The sequence below is a fragment of the Bombus vancouverensis genome, chromosome 3 (assembly GCF_051014615.1).
Source record: "Bombus vancouverensis nearcticus chromosome 3, iyBomVanc1_principal, whole genome shotgun sequence".
NCBI classification, from domain to species: Eukaryota; Metazoa; Arthropoda; class Insecta; order Hymenoptera; family Apidae; genus Bombus; species Bombus vancouverensis.
In genome coordinates, this window is record NC_134913.1 from 11,743,666 (window position 1) to 11,771,327 (window position 27,662).

At 37.8% G+C, this 27,662-nt stretch overlaps 1 protein-coding gene across 3 annotated transcripts in view; it reads left to right on the forward strand.

Annotated features, from left to right (window-relative positions):
* The window catches only part of E23 (ABC transporter G family member E23), a 284,252-nt gene that overhangs the window by 105,295 nt on the left and 151,295 nt on the right, over positions 1 to 27,662 (forward strand). Inside the window, exon 1 of one of the 3 annotated variants that reach the window (XM_076627970.1) lies at positions 14,402 to 14,461. The exons of the other annotated variants lie outside the window; for them this stretch is intronic. The gene's annotated coding sequence lies outside the window, so the exon portion shown is untranslated. Of the gene's footprint in view, positions 1 to 14,401; positions 14,462 to 27,662 lie in introns of those variants that run through there. 3 annotated transcript variants of the gene reach the window in all.

Consider the following 27,662-nt stretch of genomic DNA (forward strand, 5'->3'; position numbering starts at 1 on the left):
GTGGAGGCGTGCGTACGCGGTCGAATAGCGAAATGTAGGACACTCGGGTCTAGGCTATGTTATTCAGATTAATTGTCTTTTAACTTTGTCCAGGCAGAAACGATCCGGTGGTAGCGTGACAATGCCAGTCACGATGTCAACGCGATCGCTTTCGCGACTCGTTTATTTTCATTCGAATCTGTCGCGGTTATTGAGGAAGCATCGATAGACCAAGGATAACCGCGATTCAGCGGTCTCGATCATATTTATGTTTCACGGGTTCAACCTTTCGACCCGGACACTTGCCACTATCTTTTGTTATCTGGTGTCTTTTACGATTCGAAGGCTGAATTTTTACACATCTTCGCTTGGAATTTATTTATTTTCTCGCACGAAATGATCATGGGCGATTGGTAATTCTTCAAATAGTTTCTTAATTTGTATTTATTTATTTTGTCTTTTTAAAGCTTTTCGTGAATTCTCTCGACTATATCGACGAGGACAATTAAACTGTTCTTCGAGTAGAAATCGTAATGGAAATATATACGATGTTTTTTCTTCAAATACGTGTTTTGGTATAATAGAGTTTGACAGTTTATGGATATATGTAACAATCGGTGGTTAAAATAATTAAATCGTAGTAGAGCAGGTGTGCCAGGTGTGTGAAACGCGGGCATTCACTAAATCACTCTATTTTTAAATCAATATTTAATTTCCTTCGTTCTCGCGTTACATTTCGTACATTAATATCCAATTTCATCTCTTTTTAATCGATTTTTAATTGAATTTAAACGTTCTGACAAATTTGCTAAATAGATAGAATCACGAGAATCGACCACTGCGGAGGCAATTCTCTGCGATTGTCCACGATGGGATGAGCATTCTCGCGAATATAAAACTGGCGAGAAAAGAACTGCTAAATATTCGATATCGCTTTTAACGCGTGTAAAATTCAAATTTTCGCTGCCATACGCCTGAAAATTTACCGAAAATCGCCTCTTTCTATTCAGTTAATAGTCGGCTGGACCGCGAGTCGCCACCGATTATCTACATATTACCATGAACGAAAATGGTAAATAGCGATAAATTTCGGATGGAAGGAGGCGAGCCACGAATATCGGCGCGGCGCGACCACCGAAAGTGGGTCAGACGTGTCCAGCCACGGTGGAATGTTAAAAATCAGCATTTGCAATTCGCGCGCGACCGTTACTTCTCTTTGATTCATTAAATTAAGCGTAACCAGAATGATAGTCGGATGCTCGATGTGATTGCGCAATCTCGTGAGACTTCCGTGTTTTAGAAAGCAGAATACGAACGCGTTCGGCAAATATTTGTTCCATTTAATTGGTCAACGTTCGCACTTTCTTTTTCGCCGCAGCTTTTCCCTTACGTTTGCTTTTTGTAGGAAAATTACAATTATGTTGTAACGTCGAATACGACAGGTTGATACTCAAATCTTTCTTTTTTTTTGCGCTAGTTTTTAATTCTTAAATCCTTCGAGAATTTTTGCCGAAATTTTGTTGTTTCATTAATTATTATATCAGCAGGAAGATTTCTGATCTTCTGTGTAGAACATGTACTAAAAATTAGAATTTATGTCTTATATATACGGAAAAGATCATAAAGAATTGTTCAAAATTTCATGCCGAGATCTCTGAGCTCGATAACGAGATATCTAAAATCTGTCAGTGTCTGTATAGCGTAGAAGTATAACTCGCAGAATTCTCGTATGAAACTTCTGTTCCTATCTTTCGAGATATCTGGAATTTCTTTCGATCTGGTCCATTTAAGAAGCGATTAAAGGGAGCTTTCGAAGGGTGAAAGTGGTTTCGTTGAAGTTAACGGATTGGAACGATGTTGAGGCTGTGGCGGAGTTCACGGAGCCGGTTATTCAGCGACCAATCGCTACTGTAATTTATCAAGCAATAACAATTTTATAGTCGGTTGAGCACCGCTCGTTTGGCTACATTGTTGTGTCACTTCTCGCGCGTAAGTTTGGCAGTATTCCGCTTTGCGCTCTGGCGATTTTCAACATTTCGATAAAATTATGAAATTTAGCTGAAACGAACTCGTAAACGACGTCGGACTAAAAAGTAAGATAACCGCTGAATATTAATAAAATATACAGACAAATTAATGAGAAATTAATGGCTCACAGCCATCTTACTTATCGCCCTATTATACGGTCACTAAATACGATAAATTATAATTATTCGGTTAAAAGCTGACCGACGTCATATTAAAATTCAACAAGCTATTATTCGTCGACGTAACTACTTTCATTCACGTCGTTTTCATTTAAAACAGGCGTATGAAAATTAAATCGTTTCGCAATCGTAACGACCATTGAAACAAAACAGCAAGGTTCTAATAAAAAGCTTTAAACAGACTCCTTAAAGAAAGATTTCGCAAGCGTAATCCCTAACATCTGTTGAACTAATTACTTCAAGAAAAACTCTACACATTTTCTTTTGTATATCCGCCACCTGGAAACCGCTGTTACGAAGAGAATAGAATTTAATGAAACAAAAATATCCGAAGTCCATATTATTATGCCATTGAATATAAATTATGTTTTGGGTTACAAAGTCTAGAAAGCTACAAGTAGATTTCTATTTCTTGTAGCCTTCAGCTAGAAGGTCAACTTTTTGGTAATGTCCTTTGCTATAAATATGATAGGTTGTCCGGAAAGTGTCTTTCTTTCGCAAACGTGTTTTTTATAACAATGCACCTTCATACAAACGTGAAATAAAGTCTGTGAAACGTCGCGGTGATTATCTCAACAGAACAAAATGGATCGTAAAAAAAAACAAAAAATGTTGTGCGTCTATTATTTCCTCATAAAATGAAAGAAACTTTTCGGACGACCTAATATGAACGTGCTCCCTATCATTTTTCCTATTGTACTGTAACACTGTAAGAGTGAGAATCTGGATCAGCATACACTATACCTGTACTTACACTTATTTCAATATATTTTTCTATTACAAATTCACCTATCAGCCAACCTCAACAATATCCAATTCACGCGTGTTCAATTCGCTCAAAACCATCTAAAAGCCGGAAGAAACGGAACACGCAGAAGAAAATTCCACTGCGTCGTGCTAAAACCGTAGATTAATTCAACGTAGCCATACCAACAATTGAAAGAAAAGAGCGATCGTAAGACTCGTAAGATTCGTAAAGTTAAATAAAAAGTTTCATGGTTGATAAGAAGTTAGAGACGTTTCGAAGAGATATTTCAGAAGCTTAGTCCCCGATGTAATCAATTCACAGGTGTGTTTCAAAAGCATCGAAACGTAGAAAAGATGGAACGCGAAGGCGGAACTGCGTGTTCTATCCAGGTCGTCGTAATATCATAACGCCGTGACGAAGGACCTAGGAAGAAGAAGAGGCAGGGCCTTCTGATATATTGCGGACTCCGGTCTCCACGTAGCTTAGAGAAGGGAACGGGGGAGGCAGTGTGACGGCGGTAGCAGTTATAAAGATTTGTAGGGACAGGTTTCCGACTACCTACGAGCAGCTGTTGCGTCCTAGCTAGGAGGAGATCGCAGTAGATCTTCGGCGGTGGTTGCTCGAGAGACCGGGTCCTCTTCCTCGTGGTCTTCGTTCTCCTCTTCGTGGTCTTCGTCCTGTTCGCGTCCTCAACTCTCGTAGGTCGTTCGAACGCGCACGTTCACCCGTGTATACACCTACACTTCTGCGGAGAAGCACGCCACAGCTACCCGGCAACCTACCTACCTACGTGATCCTGCCCGGCTAACACACTGCCACACTAACAACCGCCATTCTGTCTCGTAACGGTACATCAGTCCGCTCCTATGCGGTCCTTTCGGACTCTGTCGCTCTGCGGAGGATCGTGCCACGGAAACTTGTGCACGAGATCACGAAAACATGCAGAGTTGAAGCTCGCGATAGGACTTCTGGCGGGTTTTTGGAATATTGGAATATTGGTTTTTTGGTGGATGATAATTTTAAATGATAGTTAGATATAGGGCGCAAAGGGATGAGCAGACAGTCTTTGGGTTATTTTTGGAATATTGGAATATTGACTTTTTGGTGGATGACAATTTTAAATGATAGACATAGGGCGTAGAGTCTTTGAGAATGAAGAGACAGTTTCTGGGTGATTTTTGGAATAGTGGAATATTGACTTTCTGATGGGTGACAGTTTTAAGTGATAGTTAGAGATAGGGCGTAGAGTCTTTTGGGATGAGGAGACAGTCTTTGGATGATTTTTAGAATATTGGGTTTTGGTGGATGACAATTTCAAATGATAGAGATAGGGCGTAGTGTCTTTGGGGATGAGAAGACAGTCTTTGGGTGATTTTTGGAATATTGGAATATTGGGTTTCTGATGGGTGACAGTTTTAAGTGATAGTTAGAGATAGGGCGTAGAGTTTTTTGGGATGAGGAGACAGTCTTTGGATGATTTTTAGAATATTGGGTTTTGGTGGATGACAATTTCAATTGATAGAGATAGGGCGTAGAGTCTTTGGGGATGAGAAGACAGTCTTTGGATGATTTTTAGAATATTGGGTTTTGGTGGATGACAATTTCAAATGATAGAAATAGGGCGTAGTGTCTTTAGGGATGAGGAGACAGTTTTTAGGTGATTTTTGGGATATTTGAATATTGGCTTTCTGATGGGTGACAATTTTAAATGATAGTTAGAGATAGAGCGTAGAGTCTTTGGGGATGAGAAGACAGTCTTTGGGTGATTTTTGGAATATTGGCTTTTTTGTGGATGAAAGATTTCAGCGATAGTTATTGAGCTGTAGAGTTTTTGGTCATAAAGAGGAGATTTTGGGACGATTTTTAGAATATCGAAATATTGGATATTAGGTGGGTGAAACTTTGAAATGACAGTTGTTGAGGTGTAATCCCCTTAGCGATAATATCTATACGAGAGAGTGAATTTTAAAAAATTCTCTTGTGCAAGTTAAAAGTAATATCCTTTTTCAGAGAAGTACACAATCGTTGTCAAATTTTCAAGAGTACCTGCTTGTGATGATAATTTGTTTGACCGATGGAAGAATCTTTCAAATGATGTTTATTACGGTTTTTCAAAGAAGAAGGAGCAGTATCAGGAAGGTTCTGATAGATGCAAGGTACCTGTTAAGAAGCATTTTGCGATCTACTTTTAGAAATTTACTTTTCACCAAACTTTCCACAAGATTTTCCAATTAAATAGAATACTAGAGATTTGCGGTGGAGAAATTTTTACTTCAGCTATCTCTCGATCTATTATTCCATTTAAATAGGGAGATAATCTATTATTGCATTTAAATAATGTCAAGATCTCAACAACTATTTCTAGAGCCAATATACGTAACGCGTAACAGGAATAAGTAGCTGGTAGGAACCAATTGCCACTGAGTGGCTTACTTTGCTAAGTAAGAAGCGCTTCTCGGGCGTTCAATTTGCAAAGTTAAGTTATATAGTGGCCGGAGCATCGCAGTTATGTGTATAGGTAGCCATCTGAACAGAAATTCTCGTCTAATTAATTCCACGGCTGTTTTCCAAGTATTCCCTATCGAACGCCATCCTCTGTGTAGCTTACGAATAGTCGATGGTCCAATCGCAGTTGGCCGTTCTAACGGTCGTTGAACCTAAATTGCGCGATCGTTAGAATAGAAGTTGTAATGTCGAATTCTCCCGTTCTTCTATTCGCCGATTCCTCCTTTCTCCGCTAAGATTTTCCCCTCTCGTTTGTGTTTCAACTGGTCGGAGATCGCCACGAGTTCACGTTCTACGCGGCGCGTACACGTGTTCCTTGTGTCACGTTTGAAACGTGTTCGACACACGGCAGTTGCATTTCCTTGGGGTTTTCGCTTAGAGATTTCCCTGTGAAATGAAAGGAGAAGAAAGACGCGAGAGAAATGGTTAATCGAGTGGTTTAGAGACGGAAGATCGAGCAACTCGAGAACTATCTGTCCAGTTAATATCAGAAAAATTGAAGAAAGGAAGGAAATAATTGATTTAAGGAATTTTATAAGATTTAGGGGTAGGAATAAATAATAAATTCAGGATCGTTGGAATTGGTTTAATTTATGCGTAATAAATCGAGTAAAAGAAAGAATGGAAAATTAAGGGTAGAGAAAAAGAAATTTCAGAATTAGTTAGATTTGTCTAATGTAGGAACAATTGGGAGAATAAGAAAGAAATAGCCGAGTGAAAGGTTTTAAAGAGCATCTGAGGATGGGAAAAAGGAGATTTGAAAAGCAAATAATTAGGGTAGAGGATTAAAATCGGAGTAAAGATGCAAATGATTTTGTGAAAGGATTGCTTTGAGAAGAAAGTAGATTATGAAGTCAATTTAATGTAATTGTGATGAAAATAAGAATAAAAGAAAAAGAGGTGATTCTAAAGAGAAACTTCAAGGAATTCCGGACCAGATCCAGACGCCTAATCTTTGATACATCCGCAATAAAACTGAAAACAGGCTAAAGAGTAAAATAACGATAGATAAACGATAGAAAAATGTTGTTTCAAAGGAACAGGATAGGAATAATAAACAGTTGGAAATAAAAGAAATAAAGAAAGCAGGAAGACTTACAAAGAAGACGAATGAAAGTGAAAAGGGTAGCGCAGAAAGCACAATGAAAAGGAAGAACAAACGTGACTTCAGTCAACGACCAACATGTTCCAACGTAACATCGAAAGAAAATAGGAATATTCTCTAGCGAATTCAAAAATCAATTGTTTACATGTCCATTCGGCTCGTCCACAAATTCTTAACAACCGCAATCCTTTCGAATCACATCATCTGACACATGCTGACCCTCAAACCCCATCAAACACGAACATTTAAAAATACTCGAGGATACCGATGGTGTAGAAGACTGAATAAAAGAATCCACTAAAAAAAATACCACTTTCATCCCAAGTCAACGTCTTCTGACTGACGAATTCTAAGCTGACAAGTTCTGCCACGCTGTGTCTATACGCAAAAAGGAACGACGATGGTTCCAACGTATACAGATACAGGCTGTATGGGCGAGTAAGGAGAGAAAAAAAAGATAGCAAGAGTGTGTGTATGTATAGTAAAGGGAAAAGAGAGGAAAAGAGCGTAGAGGGGGCAAACAAAAAGACCTAAACAAGAAGAGAGAAAGAGTTTGAGGCGGGAGTTTGCAAGAAGGAAGAGAGACGACGCGAGATAGAAGCCGGTGCACGCGCGAGCGAATCGATGCACGAGTGTGCGTGCTCGCGTGTGCGTGCCGCGAGTACTTTCACACGGAGGTGAACAACACGCCGCGGTATCCAGGCCAGGGGTGGCCAACCACTCCTCTTCCACCGAAGATACCAATACTCTCTCGTTTAGTCTCTCTCTCTCTCTTAATCTTTCAATTTTTTTCCTTTTCTCCGTTTCTTGTTTGTTTTCCAGCGAAGCTACCGCAAATCCTAACGAAAACGTTTATTCCACTTAATCCACAGAATGCTTCTTCTTAAATTCTGATTATATGTGCGATAATTAAAATTTCTTGTCCGATCGGAATTTCGTCATCCAACTACGTATGTACGTTTCGTCTTAAAAATTATTTCGAACGGAAATGAAAGTGTATATTTGTCACGATTATTAGTCACGATTATATTTAGATAACATAAATTTCTAAAAACGCTGTTTATTCCCTTGACACACAAACGAAATAGAATTCGTTGCGCATTAACGATTTAATATAGCTGGACATAAAATCCTGTACAATTCTTGGAGTCTGGGAGACGTGAACGTTTAAAATACCAGGCGAAAATAAATCACGTCACTCCAGACGTGTTTGTACGTCAAAGGGCTAATATCAAAATAAGAACAGCAATTCTCAAAGCAACCGTCGATTTCTTGCCCGATCAGGATTTCTCCATCTAATCGCAAACCTCTCATCTCGAGTATGGCTTTAAACAATAACGAAAACGTTTATTGCATTCAAACTTCGACGTTCTTCGCATTTCTATTATTGGGTTGGCAACTAAGTGATTGCGGATTTTGTCGATACCATCTAATGACAAAACCCGCAATCACTTAGTTGCCAACCCAATATATTTAACAGCTGTGTAACGTAAACTCGTAAAGACAATTTACGCTAATATCAAAGTAACGACAATAATTCTGCAAACAACTGGCAATTATGGTGCGTTCGAATCGAATTCAAACTCATCTTTCCGAACCGTAAGCATCGTTCCTTGACCTGGCACAACGCAGATAAGCGACGATCCAGCCCTTCGTTCGAATCTCGTTCACCTGGTGCTGCGGAGGGCTCGTTATCGCCTTTCGAATCGTGGCGTATTCACTCGATGAAAATGGGACGCACTGCAGCTCTGATTCCCTCGACGTGAACGCGACCCAAGATCCTTAGGATCGAGCACGATAACCTTCCTTCCTTGGCAGTATACGCTCTGGCTTTCGACGTTCCTGGTATGGAACTCGGTATCGAGAGCCGGCTCTCGATCGAGATGGAAACCGCCGTGACTTTGGGTCGATCGTCCGCACCAATGGAATTGTCCAGATGCAATCTGACTTCGTTCGTTTCGCTGCAAGGATCTCCAACTACGTCGAATATCAGACGATACGCGTCGTGTTTTGAATACGAGAAACTGAATGGTGGTTACAGGCAGACTGATTGATTAGGTTTGCAAGAGGTTTCGATTATTCGGTTAGGTTTGATTTAACCAACTTAACGCGTTCTTCGTTTGTAAATTCTTCTTAGTAAACGTAAGTTATGCCGAAGGGATAGTTTATTTGTGATAATTCATGGTTGAGCATATAGCTTATTTACGGATAATTTGAAGTATAAAGTATAATTGTTATATTAATAAAATAATAAATTAATATATTAATTAAACGAGCGATACGTTTTATATAGTGAAATTAGAATACGTCGCTTATTGTCTTTTTTTGTATACTCTATGAGATAGATTACAATGTTCGAGATGGAAGTATTTCTGACGCGTGAATAATATTAGGTCGTCGGAAAAGCGTCTTTCTTTCGCACACGTGTTTTTTTACAACAGTGCACCTTCGTACAAACGCGAAACCAAGTCTGTGAAATGTCGCGGTGTTTACCTCAACAGAATAAAATAATATAAAACAAAAGAAAGGTTGTGCGTCTATTATTTCCTCATAAAACGAAAAAAACTTTTCGGACAACCTAATACTTATCATGTCATTTATAAATGAAAATTTTACAATACACAGTCCTCTAAATTAAATATAAAATATGTGATTTCCGATTTTGAATACTTGCAACTTCGAGAATGGGTTGGAAGACGTATGAATCGGAATAACGTTGAATCACATGGTGAACACGTTAAAACACGTTCGTGAAAGGTTTTCAATTTATTTTTCGTTTTCGTGAAAATTATGTAAGCTACGCTCGATCGTACGAAGGAACTCGATCAATTTGGAATTTCGAAATTATATTTCAAGAAGAACGTACAGAGAGCTGGCGTTATCGATGTGCAAACAGTCCATTTATAAATAGGCTCCTCTTTATCCTAGAAAAAGTCTAGCATATATGTACACCATGACGCAACGATTCTAACAAGAATCAAGATAGAGCGAATACGAAAAATCCGCGATACTTTTGCACCGCTACGTTTGCTCGTACGCCTGCCAGTCTGCAAAAGTCTTATCTGTAAATGAGCTTCAATATTTGCCGCGTGCCACGGAGGAAAGTCGAGCGTCGAACCGGCGAATAAGCTGTTCATTGTGTTGGCGATAAAACGCGTCTCGGTTCACGGATTGCGACGTGAATCGCGAAAAAATTCGTCACGAGCTGCCCCTCTGGCGCTCCACAGCGTTTGCTTCTGAATTCTCCGTAGCTTTGCCTTTGACGCTAGCTAGGCGAATTTTATATTCTGAATTTACTCGAATTTTGTGTATTTTATATATTTTACACGGAAGAAGAATTTTGTATATTTTACATATTTCACCAGAATCTCTTACATTTTATGTATTTTTATATTGGAATTTTTGTACATTCCGTATATTTTATTTGATTTTTATCTGTTTCATATACGGGAAGAAGAAAATGGAATAAAACGGCTGAGAGGTAGATAAAAGAGAATAGTTCGTAGGGTTGCAAAAGATCGTGATGTGTGGTGGCGTAGATACGATAAAAATTGATATTTCCTAGTTACAGCAAAATTAAAAAAAGTAAAAAGAAAATCAATGATTTTTCTCTCTCGAACTCGACTTTTAATTACCAAATTGACATCCATTTCAAAGATGTCCAGCCTCCCTTTATTCAATGTTTCGTATCTTTGTGATATACAGGGTGGTTGGTAACTGGTAGTACAAGCGGAAAGGGGGCGATTCTACGCGAAAAAAGAAGTCGAAAATATAGAATAAAAATTTTTCGTTCGAGGCTTTGTTTTCGAGAAAATCGACTTTGAATTGTCGCTCGGTACGCGTGCGGTACGTTATAACGGATCTCACTGTAGATCGTTGTCTCGATGGAAAAATTAAAAAAAAAATTTTTTTATTCTATAATATTATAATATAATATAATGTAATATATAATATAATATAATATAATATAATATAATATAATATAAATATAACACAGTAAGATCCGTTATAACGTACTGCACGCGTACCGAGCGAAAATTCAAAGTCGATTATCTCGAAAACAAAGCCTCGAACGAAAAATTTTTATTCTATATTTTCGACTTCTTTTTTCGCGTAGAATCACCCCCTTTCCGCTTGTACCACCAGTTACCAACCACCCTGTATAAAATCGTCTTACGATGTCATTCACTTTGTTCAAATCAGACTTCAACACTTTGCAGAATTTATTATATAAAAATATATCTAACATTTATTATATAAAATATTATATCCTCTATAGAAAAAAGAATACTCAACGCCATTAATATAAAAATATCGGAAAATGTTTGCCGCTTATGTAACGAAAATATCTAACGAGGATATAATTAATTTCACCATCTAATCTACAGATAGGCTTATAGATGGTAATTTACACGGTAATTAACACGAAGTGTTTCTCTTTTGTCAGAGCAAAATAGGAAAATCAAAGTGGTCTCGTGGAAACGTATGTAACGTGTTTCTATGACGCGGAAGTCGTTGCCAATTACTTTGACGTCGCGTGGATCGGAGCTACACGAAACATATGTCACTGCCGCGGATGATCGATGTCGTTGGTCCATGTTACGCGACCGCTGATGAATGCAGCCAATGACTCGAACAGGGTGCATCCGGGTCAATTAAGATGGACGAAATTAATATCGGAAGCCAGCGGCGCCCGCTTTGCTTTCAACCCTCGATTTGGCGACGTGGGATCGAATCGCGTGACCTCGTTGCATCTTCGTGTTCCTATCGCTTCTCCTTATTCAATTTCGTGTCGAGAATAATTTATTTTCTTATATCAGAATCCGGAGAAGATTCTTCTATTCCTATCTTTCTCATCACTTTTAAACGCAAGTAGGAAATTTTAAGATATTCAAATTGGATATATTATGGATATTATGGAAATAGGATGCAAGAGTAATCGTTGGAGGAAGATGTAGGGAATTCAGGAAATTTACGCATAGTCTGAATTGTCGATAGAATTATTCTTTCGTGAAGTAGTTTTCTGTATCGAATATTATGCTCGAAGAGAGTGCAAGGTTATTGTAAGGTGTTATATCGTACTTTTTATAGCACGTAATTATATATGTAATTAATTTGCATTTACTGACGAACCTCCACTCGTTAAATTCGAATATTTGGAAGACTTCGAAAGTACATTTAGTATCATATTACGAACTCGAAGAAAAGTTTTCTTCATTGTCATTATTTCGCAATTTATTTCTCTATAAGATCGATTGCGATAAACTATTCGTATGTTTATTAATATATTATTCGACGTTTTATTTGTAATATATCGAATCGTTATTTGAACTTTACTTCAACTTTATCAATGAAATTGCTTCGACTATTCCGCCTTCTGAATTAATCTACCGTATCGTATGACTTGCAAATTTCACATTATGTATCAGTGATCTATTTATTATCATGCCGTCGCGTCATCGCCGAAACAATCTATTTATAGTAACAGTTGCTACATCCTATCATTAGTTCTTCCAATAAAAAAGAAAAATTCCAAACAGCTATGATCTTCTTAACAAATTAACATTGAAAAATCCAACTACTGATTAGATGTTTATAAATTAGGGAAGAACATTTTTTTATATTATGTTTGATATTCTTCTGTCAAATATTTTATACATCGATATCCTTTACGCGTTCGAAATATTTATTCGCGTCACGCTGAGTAGTTAGTGGTTCTACCGACAATGCAACATCGTTAGATTGTCACAACGACGCTCTCCCGGCCATAAATTAACGTGATACAACCATGTTGAAACATTGAATTACGTAGGAGTAAAGAACACGATTCTCAGCTATGCAGTTGCTAAAAAGACAGTGTTTCCTAGCATTGAAGAGTATAATCGTTCCAAGAGTGAAGCGTGACAGCTAATGTCTCGGCGACCTCTGTCTGACTCAGCCGTCACTTTCTCCTTAAAACGTTACACGTTCTCCTATTCAACTACTTATTCCCTAAAACCGTTTCAAGCTTCGACATATGCAACTTCCAATTTTTCCCCAACTTACGAACGTATCATTTACCCGGAAAGTTTTATAAATTCAATGTTATCAAACATTGTTTCGAACTGGTGCAATATTTCATTGAAATAATAGCAGTTAGTCTCCAAAGTCCTTCAATCGTTTTAATAGACGTTTAGGATCATTCATATTTTCTAGGATGAACGATAGAACCTGTTACATGTGAAAATAGCATTTGTTCTATCCAAATGTTATTTTGGAACAATAGTTCTACTGGAAAATATTGGCTTGGCAACTAAGTGATTGCGGATTTTGTCATTACCACCTAATGACAAAATCCGCAATCACTTAGTTGCCAAGCCAATAGTTCAAAGAAGCGGTATTTGATGGAGGCCGACGATTTTACGGCGGATGGAAATGTCAGTTAGATTCTGAACTTGTCCATGCTCGTTCGTAAACCAATATTCTTCGCACGACACCTAAATATTATAAAACCCGTCTCTACTCTTCAAATATTTAACTCCCGTGTTTCCATAATAGAAACCTACGTCCGAATAGAAATTGAGCCATTCGGAAATCAGGTTGACTGGATGAATTGGAAACTACAGGAGGATGACGATATTATAAACGATATTTACTATTCTTTATATCATTTCTTCCTGTAGATTGTTGAGAATTTTCGATCTTAATAGCCGAAATAATGGTATAGAAACACTAAATTTACACTTAGTATTCATATTAGAATAGTTATATATTTATTTGACAAGCGATTTCAAAGATATTCATCGATACACACTTGCACGCGTCTCACCTTCTTTCATGCCAGACTGTTAACTCAACAGTTTACATTCATTTGTTTTCGAGACGCCGCGCACACACATACTTCCACACACTGATATTCACATACAAGTATCACTACTATGCATCTAACCCAGTCTAGCACATAAAATTATACATATCTCAATGTAGGTAAACACGAAGCTGCATAATTACAGATATTACAAAAAGTAAATAATTTTGTTTTATCGAAGTTCCACATTAATGGAATACTCGAGTACAATCGAATGTGTCATTGTCCGGTTTGGCTTTTGAGAGACTGTCGTTGTCAGCATCATCATAGAGCAACAAGAAAAGATTCGTTCGTGTGGTTAGCGTCGATTCGCGAAGGATCGAGGAGATGAGCGCAGGTGCGGAGGAGAATTTAGCGACGTCGTCGGCATACCAAAGGAGAGCGAGGATTCTTAAGGAGCGTGAGCTAAGTGATGCGAGTCTCTGGCCGTCCGTCGTGCATACGCGGTGCATTGCCCTCGGACTTAGATAGAATCGTCTACACCCACACCGCGCCCCTTTATGTCACTCCCGCTGTGCTCGCCTCGCTTCGTTTCTCTTCGCGCGATAACGCTCGCGGAATCAGCTTTCCAATGCTGATCGAACGAAAGCGCTGGGAAATGACACTCTCGACAAATGTCCTTCCGGACAAGGATTTTTTTCATGGCTCCAGTTGAAGTAGTTTCGTTAGGATTCTTGGAGAAATTCGATCGATCTTCGATCTTTTCCTATCTCGATCGTGGTCTCATTTTAACGAACAGAAAGAATTTATAACGCGTTAGGAAAATTTGTAGCATAAAATTGGAACGACAGAATACACGCACATCGATAATCCTCTTTCATATCTCGTTCAAATTTTGGAGATAAATCAGTTGGCGTTAGGAAAATGTAATCTGATTGAAAATGGTCGGGAGAAAGGTGGCAGGGTTGGTAGAAGTATGGAAGGATGTGATGTTGTTATTTTTCTTATTCTGGAACGATATAATAATTATTTATTTATTTTTGTTTCAGGTATTTCTAAGAGGCATGGTACTTTGTTGTTTAAACCGGTCAGAAGCCATACTGATCGACTCTATAAGTTGAGAAACAGAAGTAAGTGACGATATTTAAACAATTGCTTAGAGACGGTTTTTGATATGAAAGTAAGTGAATCATTTTTTGAGAAATTGCACAGATAACAAAGTTGAGTTGATCAGTTTAGCGTCTGAGAAACTCGCGCTTCTCGCTAATTTCCTGGTATTGGAAAATCTGTTGCAAGTTATTTTTCCATGCAACAATGTGTAACAAATTCGTAGAATATGTAATAGATTTAAATTGTACTAATTTTATGAATCAGATTTGTTGGTAGGACTCGTTATGGAGATTATTATGTAGCGGAGAAAGTTGTGATTTAAGCTAGAGAGTCGAGGTTTTAGTTGGAGAAAGTGGGGTTTATTGTTCATAGATTTAGAATTTTACTGTTATTGCCGCGTGGCAGGCGTTTCATGTAAAGATTCGAAGAAGCTGATAGTCCGGACTGACGATTTCGAATAATCACTGTTTCGTGTTACGTAGAAATTGAAATTAATTTGAAGACTTTACGAAAGTCATCATAGACACCACTTTTCTAAATCTACTATGAAATCACTTAACAATAATGAACTGTAATTTACTAAACGCGTGTATCCGTAATTCACGTATCCTTTTCGCTGATAGCCTCAGCAGCTGTCGCGACATTAATTAATAAAAAACCACGTATATGTCATTTACGAGCAACGCTATTCACATGATGTTGGGTTGGTAACTAAGTGACTGCGGATTTTATCATTCGGTGGTAATGACAAAATCTGCAATCGCTTAGTTGTCAACTCGATATAACTCTTTAAATAAATAAAACTCATTGTAGTGGCCATTACAGTACTTGTAATATAAATGACGAATAATAGAAAATATTATTGAGAAAGATAAAAACAGCAAAAAGGAACTTAATACAAAATACAATAACATTATCTTAAACACGTATTATATCTAGTAATTGTCGAAAGTAATCTCATTAAATATCGAGGCTTACTATATAATGCTGTGTAATCGTTTAAATACATCTGTGATTTCTGCGAAACACAGAGTTGCAATAAATATTTTATTATTGTTATTGTATACATGATAGTCGTGTTTCGATCTTACAGTGCTAACAAAATTTCAAGATGTTCTGTATGATACGTACAATTATGAACATAACAATTTTCCACGATAAGTGTTCAAATATGAGTCAGTCCATATCAAAGCTCGTGACAACGTGGAAAAGTAAGATCGTCGACGTTGGTAACGAAATGCTGTACACCTGCTATTATAGCACAGTAATTAACGATAAATATACCAGATCAAAGTAAAAGCTGGTATATCACACTTCTAATTTCTACAACTATGATAAACATACAAGTGTGTTTAATCGTATTAACAGCTTGCCTTTATTCTGATAGAAATATGATTATATATTCAACAGTTTTCCTCGTACTGCTTTAATTCCAATGAAATATGTACAAGATGTACAGATGTATATACAGGATGTGCCGAAAGTACACGAGGACAGTTGCTCGTGCAAAAGTAAGTCGAATATGTAGAGTGTAGAATTTTTGATACGAGACCTCGTTTGCGGGAAAATCGACGATGAAATTTCGCTAAGTACGCGCGCACTCGACAGGTAACGAGAGTCGGTTCAATGGGTTTCTTCGCACTTAGGTGCTCCGTTCTGTGACAGAAACCGAAACCAACTGACTCTCTGTGCAAAGTAAGTGGAAAATATCGGTGCAAGATCGATACGAATGACAATTCTTCATACGAAGTTTCATCTTTGAGAAAATCAACTACATTTCGCATCAGTTCAGTGCACTCGACTCTCGTTGTTTTCCAAATTCACACGACGGGACTTCGTGACTTTCTCGTAAAAGGAAACCAGAAATTGTCACCAGGATTTTCGGTACACTTTGTATATTAATTGATCAATGGTTCTAATATTAAGCGCTGCGAACCTCCCCTTTTCCTTCTTCTTCTTCTTCTTCTTCTTCCGATTAGCATCTCGTAAACAGCATTTCTACATTGATCGTTGACGGTGATCTCGCGTGCAAGGATCGTGTTCCGGCGCGGTGTGGTATCGCATGTTGCGTTTCACCGCAAATAGTGGCAAACGACAGAGGAGAGAAGTTCGGTGTTCGGTTTACCGTATCAAGGGGACGCGACATACCGTCTCTCTCGACGCACCGGGCTGCGTGTCGGTGTCTCGACGCGCAAAAGGCCGCGAATAAAATTCCGACCGCGAAGAAAAGTGGGACGCGCGTGTGCTGGCCGGCGAACGGCCGCAGAAACTGCACATTTGCATCTCTGAATAACCATACGTCACCGCGATCGCTACCAGCGCGGTGTAATAATTACTCGACTCGAGAGATTTCACCCGGTGCGACTAGATTCTCGCGCCTGTATCAGGCTCGCGTATTTTCTAATCTTTTATGGCAAATGATACACGAATATTAGTATTTTGACGATAAATGCCTTAAATGACGTATGAACATTGCCATATAATATGTGTATACATATGTGGTCCATAAGTATCATATTATTGATATTTAGCGTGGATGCAATGCTTTGATTTTCTATCTGTTTTGCTCCAAAGACAGCAACGACGACAAAAACTTGATTATTTTGAAACGAAGCGAGGCTTAACGTTGCTGGAGATAATTAACAATCAGATTAAAGTATGGCAGTCGTAGGTACATATATGCGCTTAAATTCTTTCTCACGACATAACAAAACAATATCTCTTGGCATATGGTCTAGAATTTTTGCACAGCGTGTATGTTGAAGGGATAGACGATGTGTTTGCACAGCTGCAAATGGAACGGCCGTGTAAAGTGTAAGGAGAACGGATGATAGGATATTGTCAGCGAATAGATTCTTCCTTCGTTGGTGTTGTTGGGTATTTTCCTTAACGCTGCGAAGATCAGTCGATTTGTTTACATTGCAGAATTCCATTAAAGAATTGGAAAAAGTCATTCTCCCTGCCGATTCGTAAGATCTGATTTCGAGTTCTAGACGAGTATCGCAGCTGGATTGTTAACTGGGCTTTCGTTTCTGTAATGTCTCGATGTTAATGTCGATGTTCCTTTCAGTAATGAACTGATAAATCCGAATAGTAAATTATCAAGTTATTTCTGAAACGTTGATTCGTACGATTACGTGATAGGATTTAAAGTTACTAATAACAGAGGTTTCTTAACTCGAAGTCGGACGAAGTATCGTTAAATCTTTTCTTCCCTCGAAAGAAATTTAATAAGAATTTCTGAAACAATAAATAAATTTCACAAAAGTATCGAAGAATGTTTAGTATCCGAACCAATTAGTCTACGCTATTGAGCAACCTCTACTATTTAATCTCATAAACAAATCTGCCACAAAATTCTAAAATATTCAATATTTAAACTAACCGATAAATTTTCTGCAAAGTACAAGAATGTCCAATATTTAAACTGCTAAATAAATTTCTTACGAAACATGCAAACACTCATCTTCGATTCCAACGTATGAGAATGATGGAGAACGCGAATCATCGTTTGAATAAAGAATCGCGAACTATATCGAAGCCTTTGTGATGAACGCCTTCGCGGTGTGTAATTAAAAAACGCCAACGCTCGGACAAATCAATAATCCAGCATTTCCATAATGGACGTCGCGGCTCATTATACTGTCAGATTCAAGGTGCAACACACGTGTCCCGTCGCGATTATGCGATCGGTGACTCGTGCATCGCATTGCAACTCGTCACTGCATCGTTCGACGATATTTGGCGATCGTGGTCCCAATAATCGAACGTAATCGAATCGTACAGTTCATTAAAAACCGTACAATCTATATATTTAATCGCAAATATTATTCGTTTCATTTTTATATAACAAATAAAAGACAGTTTTCTGATATTAATCCTCTATAGCATCATGCAAAGAAATTGAAATTAATTTAAAAAGAAATCCAAATACCTACAGAGAGATTATTTCGCAGTACAGTAACATCGTAGAGTACGTTATAATATTATCGAATAAATTATAATTACGATCCATTATTTTCGTATACCATTAGGATGAAATTATTAAGAAACCAAGATATCGTTATGGCAAATTTGAAGAGTAAAGTACTAAAAGATAACGGAACTTCTATATTTTAATTAATTTAGTTGGTAACTTTTCCCATTTTATTTCATCTACTTGCCATCCCTTTTTCTATTGCATTACATTTTATTAATATATTATTACGTCTATTATATCTACAAGAACAGTAATCAATACTTTCCAATTAAGGGCAGAATTGTGCAACAGAAACGTTAGAAGAATCCTATTTCACTGTACTCAAAAGACCTAAAGAAGAAAGTTACTGAATCACCGAGTCCGGTGATATTCTAAAACACGTATTTACAATCGATTAAGATCAACCATCTTGTCTCTTTTCAATTTTTTTTATTCTAATGTTTTTTCTTTTTTTTTCTTTTTTTTTGCTAAAGCTTGGAAAATTATAGGCTACATGGTCGAGATCTTAGTTTAGCGTGCGCGTATTCCTATCATGGATTGCTCAGACAGCGTGAAATTTATGTGAATAAAAAGAAACGTTGCATGTATGCAAACGTGTACGTGTAACCGGACAGAGAAAGAGATGTTTTCCAGTTGCTGATTACACGAGCATCGGGAAATTTGTGCCAGCAAAAATCCAGCCAACAACCAGAGGAACTGCTTTCTGCTTGTAAACGGAGTTTAATGACTCTGTCAGACGATAGACCGATTAGCGTTGGACGTGCTAGATATTTTTGACGATAACTCATTTTCCCTCCCTTCCTCCACGAAATTTGTCTTCGCAACTGGTTTGTCTAGTTTTCACCGTGAAAACAAGACAGAAGGTTCGTTAATTACATCGAATATCATTTTTAGATCCGAGTATTCAATACAAGAATTCTAATCTCTAAATGGAACTGTAATTGAGCACACACGATATACGAATAGGTAAAGTAAATTAAATTCCTCGTACGATATTTATTACTAGACAGTTATTATACTATTGTGAGGGTTGCGAAATAAGTAATTATCGAGGAGAAGCTGTATGATGCGTGATAAATTAAGGAATTAAATGAAAATTGATAGACAGTTGCGTAACTGTTTGTATGAAGTTTCCAAAAATAGGAGACGAGAAGGTATGTTAATGGCTATTTAGGAATATTTGTACACAAATTTCTGTAAATAAACAGTTTTACAGATATACAATACCAAGTAGTGTTCGCTCTATAAACAATTCTATAAAAGAAATATATAAAGATTCATCTCTATATGTCCACGTATATTCTTTAAGAATTGCTTTGTATGTCCATTACTGTACTATTTTAATATCGCATCATTGTGTTGCTAGTAAACAACCTGTTTATAGCAGTCACCAGTTTCTATTTCTCCAATCAGAATGAGATGCAATTTTCTTGCTGAGCAGAGGAACATATGAGAAAGCATTTAACGATACGTTATCTGCTATTGAAAGACCAATAATGCAGATGGCTCAAGATTTTTGCTCAGAGTATTGTACATTCTCACTTGGATCTTTGGATATTTCTCATACCTATTTCGAAACTGTAGAAAATTAATTAGTCGTGAAACAATAGAACGGAATATTATTTTGCCAGACTTGTTCTGATAGTCAGTATAGATACTTACATGGTTTTTATCATAAAAAATATACATAACATCCAAAGTATAATATCAAAAGTATGACATCAAAGTATAATATTTCTTACAATATCTAGCGGACGAAATGAATTTTTTGCTTGGACTGTATTGCTTCAACTAAGTTATAAGAATATGAATTTGCATGAACATCCGGAGTCTGGTAATAATATTTGCTCCAATGCATTGCCTACCGCCTTCTTTGCATTTATAAGTTGCTCTATCAAAATGCACGAAACTCAACGTGTAACAGTTACATCACTAGCATATGTATCAGTAGCATCGGATGTATTAACTTAATACTTTATACGACGAGGGAAGTCTAAATACTGATAGAGGAATAATTTTTCTAAAAATAAGTCCATTTAGCAATTTCAATTTGATGAGTTTCCAGACGTTCCTAAGATTATGTGAAAAATATAGAAAATGTGCTAAGGACTTTTGCATGGTGGTGTAATATTTAATGGGTCGGTCGCGTGGTATCCGGCGCAATCGAATTCGCCGCGGTGCACCGTTTCGACCCGCGAATTCCCAGACTTTCCAAAGCTGGAAATGTCAGGAGGCTGTGAAATGTTCGCTGCCAGCAGCGACCTTTGTCGCGTCTCGCCTCGCGGATACGTCGCTGCCAGAGATAATTGCTGACTTGATCGGTGCCTGCTGTCTACCGATTCGAGTCTCTCACACTTGAATTATTTTTAGGTATATTGGGCACTTTGCAAATTTGCAGACACCTTCTGTATTTTTAATATCACTTTAGCAGCATTTAAGGTAGATTTTCAGGTTTAAATTAAAACTGTACGTAATTTCCGAGGAAATATTATTTCGTTCTGAAACTTTGCTAGTTCTTATGGAACATTTTTTTGGATGATTAGGTTCTTAGAGTTTATTCCGCGACAGGCTCGTTTATCTCAGTTAGAAAAGAAGCTGTAGCAAACATTGGCTACCTACATGTAACGTGTGTGACATGCAAATGAATATTTTAATATGAACTGATAAAATTGCAGGAGAAGAACTGTTAACATTTTTTCGAGGATACCCTTCTTTTATGGTAACAATTAATATTCCTTTGTTTTTTTAAATTTTCTAATATCTTCTTATTGTTAGATAACTGGATTATATCTTTTAGTATATTTTAATTATCCATTGTGTATTGATCTGAGGATTCTAAAATAGGGAAATCGATTGTCCTATTGGATTTATGATATTACGTATTTCCGTCTAAAAGTAGATTTTTAAGAAAATTGATTACAGTTTGTGATATACTAATCAGTATATCCTTATAAGGATATGTAAAATCGAATGAATATTTTTATACGAACATTTAAAATTGAAAGAATTACATAGAATGTAGTAGTTTGGCATACAATTCAATAACGACACCAGAGGATTGGTAGTAATGAAATTATGCTAACAAGGTAACGAATAAAAGTGTCAAAAAGTGTTAAAAGTTTTATGTAGAAACACTAGATATTATTCTCCTACTATACACTTGGTCGAGTTAAAAATATTCGTAAAAAGGATAGATCTCTTAGTATAAAACTAAAAACTCTTTTCTCTCTTAGTATCGACATGCAGTGGTCTGAGAGCTCGAACTCGAAACAAGGCGTGTAGGAGAGAAATAGGGAGAAAAAAAGAAAAGGTTCAGACGGGTGGCATTCCATTTCGATTACCTTGGCACAGATCCTTTCTTCGGAATCGTTCCGACCAGACTGTCGTATCACATTAAAATTTACCTCGTGCGCGAACTCGGTTATGCATAAATAAAAGCCGATGCGTTTAAGGTCAGTAACTCGTCGATCACATCTAATGCACTCCACCAATTTTTCCTTACTTTCTTGCTGACAAAGAAAGAAAAGGAGAAAATTGGGAATCCGAATATTTGAAATGCGAATATTTTTATAGATAAAATTGGAAAATTTGGAGATTTGAAGAATAATTAGGAAACTAAACAATTTTTAGAAATATACTGGAAAATAATCGATCTTTTCATGGTATTTTCTTGGCACCAGATCTTTGCCACCATTTTTAATAGAATACTTTTTAGTTCAGTCGCGTTTTATCGCTACGATTGTTATTCATCTAAAATGTTTCTTTAATTTACTTCATATACAGGTATTTACATATATATACTTACCACATAGATCACATAAAAATCAACTCGATCGATTAACCTGGAATAATCGAATTCTGCAATTTCATCGTTCATCAGGCCATAGTTGATTCGATCTCAAACCTGCGACAGCCTCGAACGTTCTGAAACATGCATTGAATTACAGTTACAAGCCTCTGAACGCAAGCTCGTAAACAAGCTCCTAAACAATCGATACCAATTTACTTTCCCCAAAGACAATATCCATGCACACACGACTTGGCAACTTTCACCTATAGCAATTAACTGAGCAAATACGCGTCATCAAACCCAGCCAAACCTCGGCCAACTTGTCCGTGTAAGAAACTTCGCGGCTTTCCCTCGCCCCTCGCCCATTTTACCGCCGTTTCTCTGAAGCAACTTAACTCGAAAGAAACTTCTCAATACCGGAGAACTCCCTTGGCCAAAATTTCCACATCGCCGACACCATACATCAGACACGGTAGCAGCCTCAATTTGCAATAATATCAAGCGTTACTTCATCGAAGATGGAAAGTCCACTCTCGAGACGAACAGTTTGACCCGTTTCTCAAGGTACAAGAATTTAACCAGTAAAGACAGCCCTCCCTTATTGGCTGGTCTCTCGTCTCTCGGGTATAAATATTGTCCGGTAATCTCGCTTGGCGCATCGTAACTCAGAACATCGGGCTTTTAATGGGTGCAACATTTTGTCCAAAATTGTTACCGGCTTATTAACGAACCTCTCCACGTTTCCTTGCCTCTTCTCCTCTTTCGTCTGCTTCGTTCGTTGAGGAACGCTGCTTTTACGGGACATTACGTTTTCATTATACGGAGACGGAAGACTCTCCGACCATTTCTAGTTTCTAAAAGAGATCGTGATTTACGTTCGCTACCGATCATTTTATTTGCATTCCACCTCGATGAGACAATGCTTTTTCTTCGCAGTAGGGGGAATAAGGTTGGGCTTGAATGAGGTTTCTAAGAATGTTGAAGGATTCAGGTTGGTTCGGATAGTGGTTTGTTAAATTTCAAAGAATTATTGCGAGCACTATGTCAGGTGAAGTATCGAAAACTTCAGTTTTATTGAAACAATATCCAAGAACAGTTGAAACGAGGGAAGCTCGACAATTTGAATTCGGTTGGAGCAAATTATCACACCTCATTTAACCACATTAATAGTCACCACCCCTAGTTCATTATATGTATTTTGGACTAAATCTGCAATTCTAATGAGAAATCAAGAAGTAATAAAATCCAATTAAATGAAGCAACGAAATCACCCGAATTCCAACCAGCCAAACACCAGGCTCTAAATCATCATTTGGAATAAAAATAAGAACTAACCAGACACGAAACCAAAATCAGCTTACAGAACCAACGCAATCTGTCTAAACCAACCTGTCTATCTATTAATTTAAACTAACCAAACGGCAAACTCTAAATTATCACCTAAAATCCACTCAGAAGCAGCAAACAACCAAACCGACCTAAAACCACCTCGATCTATCCTACCCAACCTCACCTATCTATTTAACCCATTTAATCGTCCTGCCTGGCAATTAAACCTCCCAAAATCAAAGTCCAAACTCTAAATTCCCACCTGAACTTCGTGCAAACCCAAGAAACAGCCAAACGACAAATCAGTGCAACTCCGATAAATCAAACACAACCCTCTAAAAGACCAGACTCCGCATGGTCCGTCGAAGACCTACCCTTTCTACTTCCACTTGCGCGGGAAGGAAAATTCATCCCTATGGAACACCCCATTCGTCCTCCAGTTGCAGTCACTGCAGATCAGTATCTGAACAGCAAAGTCAATATCATTCTGCGGTGGCTAATATCGCGAAAGATGTTGGCGAGACAGGTCTGCGACGACGGAAACGGGACTCCACCCCTCTGTGTTGTCGTCCTGGCGGCGTCGATAATTACGAAATGCACGGCACAGGTTGCGGCTGGTCTCACAGCCGCTCGCTCCAGATCCAAATTTCTGGCGGGGCGAGGTCGTTGCACCCGCGGTCGAAGAGCGACGAGAGCGAATTCGAGAGATCGAGGGGGGTTCCTCCCGGCGTCCGTCCGGCGCGAGGTTGCGGAGAAGGGTGACGGGTGGTAGGCAGAGAGGTTGATGCCCGGGTTTACTTCCTAGTCTGCCGGTTGCCTGTATCGACCGGATAGCGTCCCGATGTCTATAGCGTTGGCCGACTCGGCTCTCTGCCCTGTGCTCTAGCGCTGGCGAGCTCTCTTTCTTCCTCTCCTGCGTCCTGTGTGTCTCTCTGATTCGTGGAACGAGGGATTCTATCGTCTGCCGCTGGAAAAACGTAGGTCAGTGCTGGACCCACGTCTGGAAATAGTTTCGGGGGTGGATACTTTGAACGATGCTGACACAGGTGACTGGCTCGGACGCGCTGCTGAGTGATGGGATTTTTGAGTCGATTTTGAAGATTAATGGGATAATGTAGCAAGGATGGAAATATAGCGATATTCATATGTCATTGGGACATTGTTTCATTTAGAAGATGGAATTTACTTACAGCAGAATGGAGTTAAACAGACGTATGGAAGTCTTGATCAATGTACAGAAGTCTTGATCGGTAACATTCTTGTAATTATTTAATTGGCAGGTTGTCCGTGTTTGATTATCGAACAACTAATAGTTGATGGGAAATTTTTGCAAAGTTTTAGTTGGTAAGTTAATGGTGTTTCATCTGCCGCGCGTGATATTTTGCACGGTGCAAAGCCGGATGTTAGTGTGTTGAGATTTAGGGGCTATTCTGCGTTCTAATGATACGGTATTTGAATCTCTGGCGGTTTGGCTTGGTTAGTCTATGTTAAACGCCAGCTATTTTCGGATGCATTTCCAGACTTGCGTAATTAAAGGCGTACATTTAGTTCCTTTTATGAGATGGAACAATTTACTTCGTCATTGTATCCTCTTATTTCCGAAACCTTCTTCCGAGAAGAAAGATTATTTTCCAACGAATCTATCCAAAAGCTTTTCTTCCAAAACATTTGTCATCCATAGCGACTCAATAGAATCATTTCCACTTACAAGCAATCGTCTTATTCTTCTCGTCGTTCGCGACGTTGATCATCGATCCCAAGAATCAACTCGTCTATGAAGATTGACGTTCACCGAGTGTAACTTTCCAGGAATCGAGGCACGTTAAGAGGCAGAAATACCGACATATTGAAACGGGTTAAATGATAATCAGAGACCGTGGGAGTGGTAGTTCCTTAGGGTGCGCCGGTTGTTGCTCGTCAAAGAGCATAGCATCGAAGACCACTGAGCGTGGTCGTAGCATCGTTTCGGCCAGCTTTTTGCTTCGGCTAACCACATTGTTGTGATCATCCGGTGAACCTGTTTTCGGTAAATTACCGTATTTGCCGGTAGTGTTGCACGGTTGCAACCGTGTTATTAGAGTCGAAACCTGGGGACCTTTTTGGACCTTTGCTTGTCAGGGGAATTGGTAGACATTCTGCTGAGATCTGGTGCAATTGTGCCACGAATAGTCTTCGTAAATTGAAGCTCACAGCTTGGAACTCAGAGCTGTACTCTTCTGAAGAACGTGGTACATTGTAGTATTGTGGGTGAACTATTTGGGTTAATTCCGAAGTCGAAGTGGAAAATCGTGTTCTGAATTCGCGTTGTAAGTTGCAGAAATACTTTTTATTTGGTTATTTAACTACAAAAAATGGTGTAATATTTAGAAGCACTGTCGTAGAGTGCTCTTAACTGAACTAATATAGAAGTTTGAATAAAAATACGATGTGTTCTCTTATAGCCAACATAGTCAATTTCTTCACTGAGATACAAAAGGGACTGTAGTAAATATTACAATTTTTATCTCACACTTTTTACAATAGATATATGTAGGGATAGATATTCCTCGTTGTGTTATTGATTGAGTTATAAAAGGGATGCAATATGTAGAACTACTGTTATACAATATTCTCAATTAAATTAAAACTGAAGCCTAAATCTACCTAGTAGATCTTATAAATAAAAGTACCAATTCTTTCTTGTACTTTTTATATACCAAATGCACGTGCATTTATTCTATTATATTGCTACTGAGACACAAAAGGAGTGTGATATATGTTACTGTTATACAGTACTCTCAACTAGGTTAACGCTGAAACTAGCGAACGAGTGGAAAAGAGTGTTCCATGACGTTTTCGTAAAATTGTAGCTCCGAACTTGGCTTTCGTGGAACAAACATAGTACTACGTGTTTACGTTCCGCGATTAATTGAGAGAGAAAAAATGTGTGCAATACTCGTCGCATTGTTGGGTATCTTATTTAGGTTAATTACCAAGATGCAAATGAAATCGTGATAATATTACACTCTTTAAGATCTGTGCTGAGTTGGTGAAGTGTGTTTGCATGAAATACTTCATGACATTGCGTGGTTAAATATCTCCTGTAATGTAACGTTCTTTTTAGTCGTAAATCTGATTAGAAAAAGATAAGACAAGATTCTCTATGATGTTGAAGGATACCGTAAATGGGTCGATATCAATGAATAATGTATGTGACCTATCGCTACAATTACTATAATATTGATGCTTAATATTTACATTAATGATCGATCTAATTGTAAAAACTTGTAATATATCTTGTATCATACACCTGCGAATAATATATAAAAAACGATTTAACTTGACGAATCATCTGGATTAATAATATTCTGTATAGTTTTAAATTTACTCATTCACTCATCTTCTGCTTCTTACAGTTAATATCTTTTTACATCCGTACAAAAAGGTTGTAACGCTCATATTTGCGGCGACTTAAAACGTTCTTATTGAAAAACGAGCGAATAAACCTATCCTGGACCACATTATTTTTCAGAAGTTTAACCTGTTAGCGAGAAAGAATTAATTCCTCGTGTAAATTAGTTGTATTTTGATTGTCATAATAATAATTTATCTAGCTATAAATTTAATATGATTGTATCTCGATTTACATCTTGTACTTACATCATCGTTTTCATTAACGTTCTATCATCAGTTTTAGTTAACATATTTATGGACGATCTTATTAAAAAGAACAAAATTATTCTATTTTTTCATCGTACACATTTAAAACATAATTTCTAAATATTATATCTTGAAATATTTAGAGGAAATTAATATACACATTATGCAGTTATTGTACTTTAGAATCTTTGAGGATTGTCAAATAAAAATGATCTATACACGCATTTATTAAGATCTCTTAAGAGGTTATATTAGTAAATATTACTAGCAAATACGAACATGATGCAACAGATATAATCTGAATATACATACATACATAATAAATGCCTGTGAATAAAAAATTACTGCTTCAAAAATACCAACGTTTTGGCATTTCTATTGTAACTCGTGTAATTAACTCGTGTCAGCCAGCTAACAGGTTAATGCGACTTGACACAGCCATGCTTTCACACAACACAAAATCTTCATATTTCCAGTACGTAAT